Below are 9,785 nucleotides of genomic sequence, written 5' to 3'. Positions count from 1 at the left end.
GCGGCCCCCAGGGGAAGACCCCTGGCCCCCGGTCAGACCGGCGGGAGCACAGCAGGAAGTGCCCGAGGCCCCGTGAGGGCGGGAACGGGGAGGGGGTGTGTGTCCGGGACCCCCGTCACCGCGCTGTGCTGGGGACACGGGTGGAAGAAGACAGCCTCACTCAGGAGCCACAGTGGCAGTGAGGACGGACGCAGGGCAGGCCTCAGAGCGGCCGGGACTGGACTGGCGAGTGGGGGGACGGGGGCTCTTCTCCACCCCCCCTCCCCACTCAGGGGGAGGCAGACGTGAGCTCCAGTGGGGAGGGGGACGGCAGGTCGCCCTCAGTCCCCGCTGTGGACGTGCGGACGGGCAGGAGCCCGGGCGGCGCAGACCCGTCCAGTACGTGCTCGGGGACAGGAGAGTGGCCCGAGGGCACGCTGCACAATGCCTCACTCGGGGACGTGCCGGGGAGGGGGCGGTGTGACGGAGGAAGACAGAGATGCAGACGGAGATAGACTCGGAGAGCAGACAGACCTGGAGGGGAGGGGGGGCGGGCGGGGAGGAGAAGGAGGGGGAGAAGGGGGAGGAGGAGGGGGAGACCCGAGGGAGCCGGGGTCCCAGGGACAGAGACACACTCAGGGGGTGGGAGGCCGGGCCAGTCCAGGCCACGGGGGTGCCCCCCGGAGGTGGAGGGCAGCGGGCAGGCCTGTGGGCACTGAGGACACAGGCAGAGAGAGTGACCTCCGCCGTCTCCAAGGGGCTCATGGCCAAGACCCTCTGGGGACAGCCCCCCGACCTGCAGGCTGACACATCAGCCGGTCACTGTGTCAAGGACGCAGACAGCACACGCAGCACCACATGTCCTCCGGCTGCACGCGGGCCGAGACCGCTCCCCTTTCCAGAATGGACTGAGCTGGGCCCAGCTGCGTCCAGCTCAGGCCCCAGAGGAGGACCCCAGTCAGGGTGGCAGGGCCTGACCCCCAGCCCAGGGCCCTGGCGCCCTTGCACAGAGCAGCCAGCAGGGGGCGCAGGGACGGCACCGGCACAGCCAGCTGCCTGGCAGCCGGGAGCAGAGCCTGCAGCCAAGGGCAGCCCTGGCAGCCGGTGCCAGCCCAGCCCCGGGCAGCAGGCAGCACTGACCCCTGGGGGCGCCCAGGGACTGAGGACACTCGGGCGCCCTTGCCCACCCAGGGGCCTGGGTGACCAGCTGCAGGCGGGGCTCCATCGGGGGCCGGGGCTGGCCTGAGCCCACCAGCCCGGGTGCTGCTGGGCTGGGTGGCCCCAGTGGGGGGAGAGCCGGTGTCCACCTGGGCCAGGCCGTCCTCTCCCATAGAGCTGGGGGTCGGCCCACCTCGCCCCCTGAACCTGGGCCTTCACCCTGAAACCCTCATCGGGGGCGACGCCCCTAGACCTGGGCCCAGAAGCCCCAGGCGCCCCTTGCCCGGCCAGGAGCTGGGACCTCTCGGCCAAAGGCAGCTGCTGCACTGCCCAGTCCGTCCTGTGAGGACAGGGCTCCCTCTCCAGCCAGGGCCAGGGGTCAGGGGGTCATGACACTCACGTCCCCTCTGACCCAGCACAGTCTGACCCCATCGGTGTGGCTGCCCCCAGGCTCACCGGCCCCCCGTCCCCAGGTCAGACAGGAAGGGTCCTCAGCCTTCCCGTCCCACTGCAGGAGGGACACGCTGCTGGCATCGGCCACTCTGAGCAAACCCCAGCAACCAACCACCCAGGGGACCTCACAGCCAAACAAGGGCAGGGAGTGGGGGCCACCTGCCACACGCAGGGACAGAGTTGGCTGCTACATGTTTCTGGGGGCTGCACCATGCCTGAAGCACCCAAGCCAACACGAAGTGTCCCCCACGATTCTGAGGGTGCTGACCCGCATCACTGAGGAGGGAGGAAGGAGAGGAGAGACGGGCAGGACACAGGGCTGAGCCGCCCGGGTCACAGCGTGGCAGCCTGGCGGACGTGACCAGAGCCGTGTGAGCCGGGCGCAGCGGCCGGCCGGGCGCGGCAGGGACGTGGGAACTCCCGGGGAGCGGCCCGCCAGCGCGCCCAGGGCCCCAGCTGTCCCTGGGCCTGACGCACAGTTTCCTGGGCCCCTCATCTGCACAGACACCCAGAGGCCGCTCTCAGGGTGGGGGGGTGCTGGTGACAGGTTCCCACCGCTCTGCAGAGAGGAGCGGCCGCCCTTGGAATGCGAGCGAGCCCGAGCCCCGGGCGCGGGGAGGCTGATGCCGTGGGAAAGGCCCGGGCCGCCTGCACCCTTGGCAGGGGCGCCGCTCCGCGGCGGCCGGGGCAGGCCGGGCGCAGGAAGCACCGCGGGGCCGTGGGAGAGCCAGCGGGGCGCCCGGCTCAGGGTTGGGGTCCACGGTAGCCAGCGGTTGTCTGCCGTGAACGCCAAAGTGTTCAAACCTAGCCATTGTCTCTGAAAGGGAGTCACCCCACAGAACCCCCCGGAACAGGGGCTTCCAGCAGGCAGAGCAGCAGTTCTCCGGGACACCGTTGGAGAGTCCACACCCACAGTGGGTGGGGTGGTGTCAGAGGGGCCCCAACACACAGCCCGGCTTCCCCCCGCCCCCTGCCCCTTCTGCTCCACGACCTGGGCACCAGGAGTGAGCCCTTCAGGGTTGCACGGGGCTGCTGGAGCCCCTGCCATTGCATCGACGCTCCCTCCAGAGGGCAGAGAGGGGCCCGACCAGCCTGCAGTGGGGTCTGCACAGTGAGAGACTTAGGCACAGATTTGCCATGGGACCCGGCACCCTCAAGAGAGGTGTCACCCCAGATGGGGGGCACAGAGGCTCCCATGGATACATGCTTGCCCGTGTCCACAGCAGCCGGAAGGGGGCAGCCACCCGAGGGTCCCTTCCCAGGTGGATGGAAGCGCCAAAGGGGCTCCCCGACCCCCTGGGACGTGACTCAGCCTCACAAGGGAAGGACAGTCGGGAACTGCCCCACAAGAGGAGCCTCCAGGACACCCAACGTGGGGAAGGCAGTGGGAGGGAGGGCCGGCCGGCCCCCCAGGGAGTCAGACAGGGGGAGCGGGTCCTGTCTCTGTGGCCGGAGAGCAGGCGGGGCCCGGGCGGGGGGACCAGGCCAGAGCCGGCTCCGTGTCCCGTCTGAGGGGAGGAAGGGGATGTGCCCCACACCTTGAGATGTGGGCAGCCCACTCAGCAGCGAGCAGAGTGGGGTGCGAGGCGGCCCCAGGGCCCTGTGTCCTAGGAGCCAGGGGCCTGGGCGCCATGTGGTCTGCCTCTGCTGGAGCCCCCACTGCTGGAGCCACAGCCCGGAGCCTCCGTGCAGCCCCTGGTGGCTGAGGGGACTAGGGTCCAGGACAGGGCCGTGGGGCAGGGTGGGGCCTGCACCCCTGGGTCAGGAGCCCACTCCCCCCGGCTGCTGCAGCTCTGCCCTCTCCTTTGGGGCTGGCCCTGGTCCCCACCAGGCTCCTGCCCGGCCGGGGGTGACCACGGATCTCTCCCTGAGGCCTCCCCTGTACCCAGCCGAGGGGGCTTCTCAGCGTCTCTGGACAGGCACAGACCCCGGAGCCCACTCTTGGCCCCGGCTCCCAGAACACAGCAGGGGTCGCGGCCCCCTGCCTGCCAGACAGGTTTGGGGGATGGAGCCAGGCCCCTGCCCTGCTGCTAAGGCGGCTCCTGCAGGCTGCCGGCCCCTCCGCCCTCACTCAGCACCCCACGACCCTCTCCCCACACTGCCAGCCCCGCTCAGGACCCCTGGACCCCCGACAAGGCCGTCAGGGACGGCCCGGCTAGCCCGCAGTGGCCGAGGGTCCCGGGGCCGGGCGGGCGCCCTGCACAGTGTCAGCACAACATGAAAGGGGGTGGGGGAGCAACGGTGTCCTGTAAACAGGATGATTTCCCAACGCGAAGCAGATTCCAGCCCGGACAGCAGATACAAGCATGCGTCAGCGGCCCCTCCCCGGGGGCCCGGGTCTGCAGCGCCTGCTCTGGGGCCTGTCACGGTGGCCGCTGACACGTCTCAGGCCCGGGCGGGCCGCTCGCGCATTCCTTCCCTAAATCCCCCAGATCTCCGCGCTCTCGGGTCTTCTCAAACGCGCAAACATTGGGCAACCCCGGGGCCATGTGAGAGAGGCACGGGATGTTTTCTCGCCTGGAAAACGCCAGCTAAGGAAGTCGACCCGGGTGTCCGCCCACCTTGGGCCCCGCCGGCCCCTTATCTCTCTGGGAGGAATGTGCTGAGGCCAGGGCCCGGGCGGAGGGCCGGGCGGCACCCCCACCCCGGCTGCTTCAGGGAGCCTTGGAGCTGGGCCTGGGGAAGGGGCCAGCGCCCGTCACTGTGGGACACGGGGGTCTGGGTGCCGTGGGCCCCGATGCTGCCTGCGGCCGTGTGGCAGCACCAAGGACAGTGGCCTGGGCTGCAGTGTCAGGAAAGAGTCCGGCCTCCCTGCCGGCTGGCTGTGTCCCCTCTGCTGTCCCTCCCTGGGGTGTGGGGCTGGGCCCTGTGAGTGGGCAGCTAGCTGCCCCCTGTCCAGAAGGAGCCGGGACCCTCATTCCCAGAGAGGGCTCCTGCATTGCTAGGCTGGTTCCCTGTGAGCTGCCCCCCTGTTAAACCTCGTGCTGGTGACCGGGGCCAGCCCTGTGGGCTCCGGCCGGGGGCCTGTGTCGTCCCCTGGCTGCACAGCCCGTGTCCCTCACCTCTGGTCTAGGTCCCCACCACAGTCCCTACCCGGGCGTGGTGCTGGTCCCACTCTCTGGGGAGCCCCCCTCCTGCTCCCAGTCAGCCCCCGGCCTGTGGGGCGTCTGGCTTGGAGTTCATGGTGGGGGGCTGTCGGGGCAGTGTCTACTCCCCCCTGGCACCCTCAGAGCCCTGGGTCCACCCCACACCTCTGCCTGGTGAACCCCTGCCTGTGTGACCCTGACCTCCAGGCCTGGGCTGGAGACCCTGTTGGTCCCGGCCCTTCCCTGCAGCCAGGAGGCCGAGGTGTTCACAGGCCCCGTGGTTGAATGAAGGCAGGAGTCATGCTCTGTGACGCTTTGGACGTGTGGGAAGTTTGCACCTGAGCGCCCGTGGGTGCTGCTCTCCGGGGCCTGGCTGCCGCTCCCACCCCTGTTTACGGGCGGCACAGCCGGGCTGTGGCCGAGGCGGCCGTGGGCCCCGGGGGGTCTGGGCCAGATTCTGCGCAGCCCTGACCCACGCTGGCACCGGGGCCTCGGGGTCCCGCACAGCATGGTGCCCTCCCCAGTGTCCCTCTCCTCTGGCTGCCACGGCCCGGTCAGTGGGGCTGAGTCAGAGGGGCCCCCAGGGAGAGGCCCCTGCACCCCAGGAGTCGGTGCTGCTCGCTGTCCTGGGGTCCCCGGGAAGTCTAGTCGGTCCCTATAGTTGTATTCCTGGAACACTGGCTTGCAGTGGCTCTCAGACGAGGGGACCGAGGTGACTGCGTCATGGCCCTGCCCCTGAGGGTGTCCCGGTCAGTCCACGGTGACCCCGAGGTGCCATGTGGTGGCCTCTGTGGCCCACGGCACCCTGTGTTCCCGAGGCCTGGGTGGCCGACCACAGGCAGGAGTAGGGGGTCTGCTGTTTGGTCCTGAGGGCCTCGCTGCGGGGCCGGCAGGGGTCCTGCTGCACCCACAGCTGACATGCCTGGACCTGGGCAGGCCCAAAGCCCGCCGGTGACCCGTGGCCGGCTGTCACGGGGCCGGAAATGGGGTGCAGGGGGACCCCTCTGAGGGAAGGGAATGAGCCCCACCCCCCAGTTTGGTCTCAGCATCTGGGGTGTTGGAGAGCCACAGAGAAGGGGGCTTTGAGGGGACCTTGGGGGGGGGGGGGTCACTCGGACAGGCCCGGCCGCTGGTCCGAGGGGCCAAGGGAGAGCTGTTTCCCAGGAATCTCAGCGCCAGGAGGCCAGAGGGGCCTTGTTTACCGTTTCTGGCCAGCACAGCGATCTCAGGCCTCTCCTGATAAGGCACCTAAGCCTGGGCTTGAGCTCCCTGGGGCCTGGGGGCGCCAGCAGGCACCACCTGGAGCCGCAGGGATCAAGGCCGCCTCCTCCCCTCCCTGGGGCCCTGTGACCTCGTGGCCCGAGGTCAGGCCCTGCCTGGTTCAAGCTGGTGTTTGTTCTGTGGCTGCCACGTCCCTGCTGGCCCTGGGCCGGCCCTGGCCCGCGCTGGCCCGGGCGAGGGGCGAGCAGGGACCCCCATCCCCTGGGGGTGCCCGGCAGCCCAGGGCAGCGCTGGGAGGCTGGGCTGCGACCCCTCCTCCAGGTCACCCCGGAGGAGGCTGCAGCTCAGAGGGACAGAGTGGTTGGTTCACAAGGTCTCACGCGGGTGGGGGGTCCGAGCCAGGGCCTGGACCCCGAAGGGTCTCAGCGTCCTCAGATGTTGTGTGTGGGAGTCAGGAGACAGTCTGAACCCTGCACCCTTCTCTCGCGGCCAAAACAGCCCCCTCCCCGGGAGCAGGAGAAGCCCAGGGGTCCCGGGGGCTCCAGCAAGGCTCGGAGCACAGCCCCTCCCGGCCTGGTGACAGCCCACGCCCGTCCCCCCCACGCCCGGCTCTGCCTCTGAGCAACACTTCCCGCCCAGGTCGCCCCTCCATGTGCGTAGGCTTCGGGCGTCTCTGGGGCCTGGCTGTGTCACTCCGCACGACGGTTCGGGGACGGCCCCTGCCACTGCTGTGTCCGCGGCCCCTCCTCTGCCGCCCAGGGGGACCCTGTACGGAAAGCGTGGGCCTGGGTTGGGGGTCCTCAGCGCGCCCTTCTCCCCAGCTCAGCAGGCCCTGCTCCCCCCACCCCCGTGGGGCTCTGTCCATCCAACGCCTCCACCCCCAGCACTCGCCTCAGTGGCAAAAATCCACCGGGCACCGACCACGTGCCGGATGGAACACGGAGGGGGGACTATTCCAGGGAGACTCGGCAGGCGACGTGGTCACAGGACCCCGACCCCACACGTGGCGGGAGCGGTGGCCACGGCGGGAGAGGCTGCACGGGTGCCCCAGCTGCTGCGGAGGACGGGGGGGCGGGGGGCACTCAGAGAGCTAGCCAGCCACATCTCCAACCTCCGAAAGGAGACTTCAGGAGAGGGCCAGACAAGATGGCAGCTGCCAGGCCTCTGTGTCCACACCGCCGTGGGCGCTGGCGTGGGAGCGTGGGGAGGGCTGAGAACACCCAAAAGGGGGGTGACCTGCCGGCACCCCCAGGAGCTCGGCGGGAGGTCGGAGCCCCCGAGACCCCGAGGTTTCTGTTCGTGGAAACAGCCGCCGACAGCCATGCCCGCTCAGAGCCGAAACACCACACACTCCCACGGGGAGCTCCTGGGAGAAAAACTCACACGGAGACAGTTTAGTCTAAAACAAAGCACCCCCTTGGAGCCCACTCCCCGCCCAAAGGCAGGGTTCGCGCAGGCAGAGGAAGGCGCCGGGCCGCCCGGTGCCCCCCGGCCGGTCGCACGCACTCGGGGGGCCCACGGACGTCACGGGCCCCGGGGGCAGCGCGGCGAGGGGCTATTTTTACCCGCCCGAGCGCCCTCGGAAGCTCGCCTCAAAGGTCATGTGTGCGGAGCAGCTAGTAAACTTTTGAAAGCGAACCACAGAGGCCGCCGTCGAGATTTCCCATCGAGATTTCCCAGGCAGTTGGCGAGCGCTAACGCAGACAGCAGACGGCGGGGCCCGGGGACAATGGGGTCCGGACACGCCCGTGGAGCCCGGACGGACGGACCTGTGTCTGCAGTCAACAGGAAAGGGGGGGACGCAGCCCCCAGGCTGGCGCCCCCCTCGCGTGCCCGCCTGGAGCAAAACAGCTCTTCACTTGGACACGAAAGTAAACTCCGGAGCGGTCAGCAGCCGGACAGGAAGGCCGGAGGGCGGCCGTTCTGAGGTGACGTGCAGGACCCGCCGTCGCCCAGGGCCGGCTCCGGCCGCGCCCAGAATTCCGAAGCGATGACCGAAGGGTCTCGGAGACTCCCTGCACCCCAAGCAGCACCCCGGGGGCGGGGGGACGTCCCCAGGAGACGAGGGGCTGCAGCGGGCGGGGATGCCCTCGTACCGCACACGGCCGTCGGTGCAGGGCTGTGCGGGCCGCGGGCACCGGTCAGCGGGCAGAAGACCAGCCCCGACTGGGGGCCGGCCCGGGCGCGGGGATGGGGACTCGGGGGGCGCGGTGGGGGGGGCTCAGGGTCAGCTCCGTGTCTGAGTGTGTTCACGCAGGGAGTGATGTCGGTCACGGTTGTGTTCTCAGCAACCTCTCTGAGACCTGCCCGTTTAGATGTAACGCCTGCCCCGGCCCCAGGGAGCACCCTTGGGAGACGCAGGCAGCCCCGGCCCCAGGGGAGCGGGACCCCTGGTCAGCTGACCTTCAAACGTGCAAACCAGAGTCAGGCCCGAGGGACCAGGCCCTCAGGGTTCAGGCCTACAAACCGCAGTGGCCGGGAGCGTGACGCCGGGGAGGGCACAGGCAGACGGGACAGGAGGGACCCCATGTGAGGCTCCACTCGGGGCTCCCCTGCGGGAGAGCCCATGAAGGTCCCCGGGGGGAGGCTGGTCCCTTCCACCCACGGGGCTGGAGCTGACAGCGTCCCGGGGGGACCCCTGGCCCGACCCCCACACCCCCTGATGAAAAGTTGAACCCCAAGCGGACCACGGGTTTAAACGTGCAGTGTGCCACGTTTAGGAGAAAACAGGGCGCCATCTTCCGGGCGCCTGAAACGCAGCGTTGAAACTGTGACCCACCGGTTTCTAGACCGGCAAGGAGGACAGGACCCCCTCAGGAGGACCGTCTGGGCCCCCCAGGACAGCCCCGCGCTGCAAGGCCAGGACAGGCCCAGGCTGGCCCATGGGGCCCGGGAACCTCGAGGTGGGGCCGTCACGGGCAGGGCCACAGCACACCCCCCACAGCAGACCCACGGGGGGCCGAGTCCCAGGGGACGCGCAGGTGGCCGCCGAGCGCCTGGAGAATGTCCAGCGTGACCCACCAACCGGGCCGCACAGAGACGCCCCCGAGAGCAGCCCCCACGGAAACACGGCGGAGCCCCCGGCCGGCACCGGAGGCAGGAGGCAGGGCGGGCGGGGCTGCAGGGCGGGAGATGTGGGACCCCTCTGGAAAGGAGTTCGACGGTTTCTTAAAAACGCACACGCACCCTTCCGGGTCGGGCAAAGGGCGGCCCCGAGGACTGACCCCCGCCAGGAAGGGGGCCTGCGCCCACGCGGGGAAATGCACGCCCTGGGCAGGGCAGCTGCCACCCACCGCAGTGTCCTCCCCGGGCGAGCAGCCCGGCTGCAGCGGTCCGTGGGCACCCCGGGGCGCCCCCACCCGAAGGAGACCGGGGGAGGTGTGCCGAGTGGGCGCCCAGGCTCCATGCAGGGGGAGAAAGGGCCTCCAGGGCCCCGTGCCGTGTGATTTAGTCTCTGAACCGGGTCCGGAGAGGACGTGGGGACGCCGGGACGGCCAGAGAAGGTGGCCCGGCCAGGGCTGAGTGCTCGCCTCGTGGGAGAGGGGCCCGGGCCTGCGGGCCTGCCACCGGGACCACAGTGCTCACGGCCGGAGCACCCGGCGGGGGAGGGGGCAGGCGACGTGGGAAAACTCTGAACTATTTTTACAGCTTCCTGGGAATCTAAAACTGTTTCCCATAAAAGTTTGCTTTCAAAAGCCCTGACGAGCTTTCCGCAAGAACTCGCTCCCGAGTTACCTTTTGTGCGAGCAGACCACGTAAGGGGGGGGGAGTGTCGCTCACACAAACAAAGCCCCAGGAAACGTAAACCAGCCGTGAGGGAAGCAGGCCTCGGGGTCAGGGGACGACACAGGCCCCCGGCCGGAGCCCACAGGGCTGGCCCCGGTCACC

The sequence above is a fragment of the Phyllostomus discolor genome, chromosome 6, assembly GCF_004126475.2.
Source record: "Phyllostomus discolor isolate MPI-MPIP mPhyDis1 chromosome 6, mPhyDis1.pri.v3, whole genome shotgun sequence".
NCBI lineage: Eukaryota > Metazoa > Chordata > Mammalia > Chiroptera > Phyllostomidae > Phyllostomus > Phyllostomus discolor.
The sequence above is the reverse complement of the archived record's forward strand: the minus strand, read 5'-3'. Positions refer to the sequence as shown.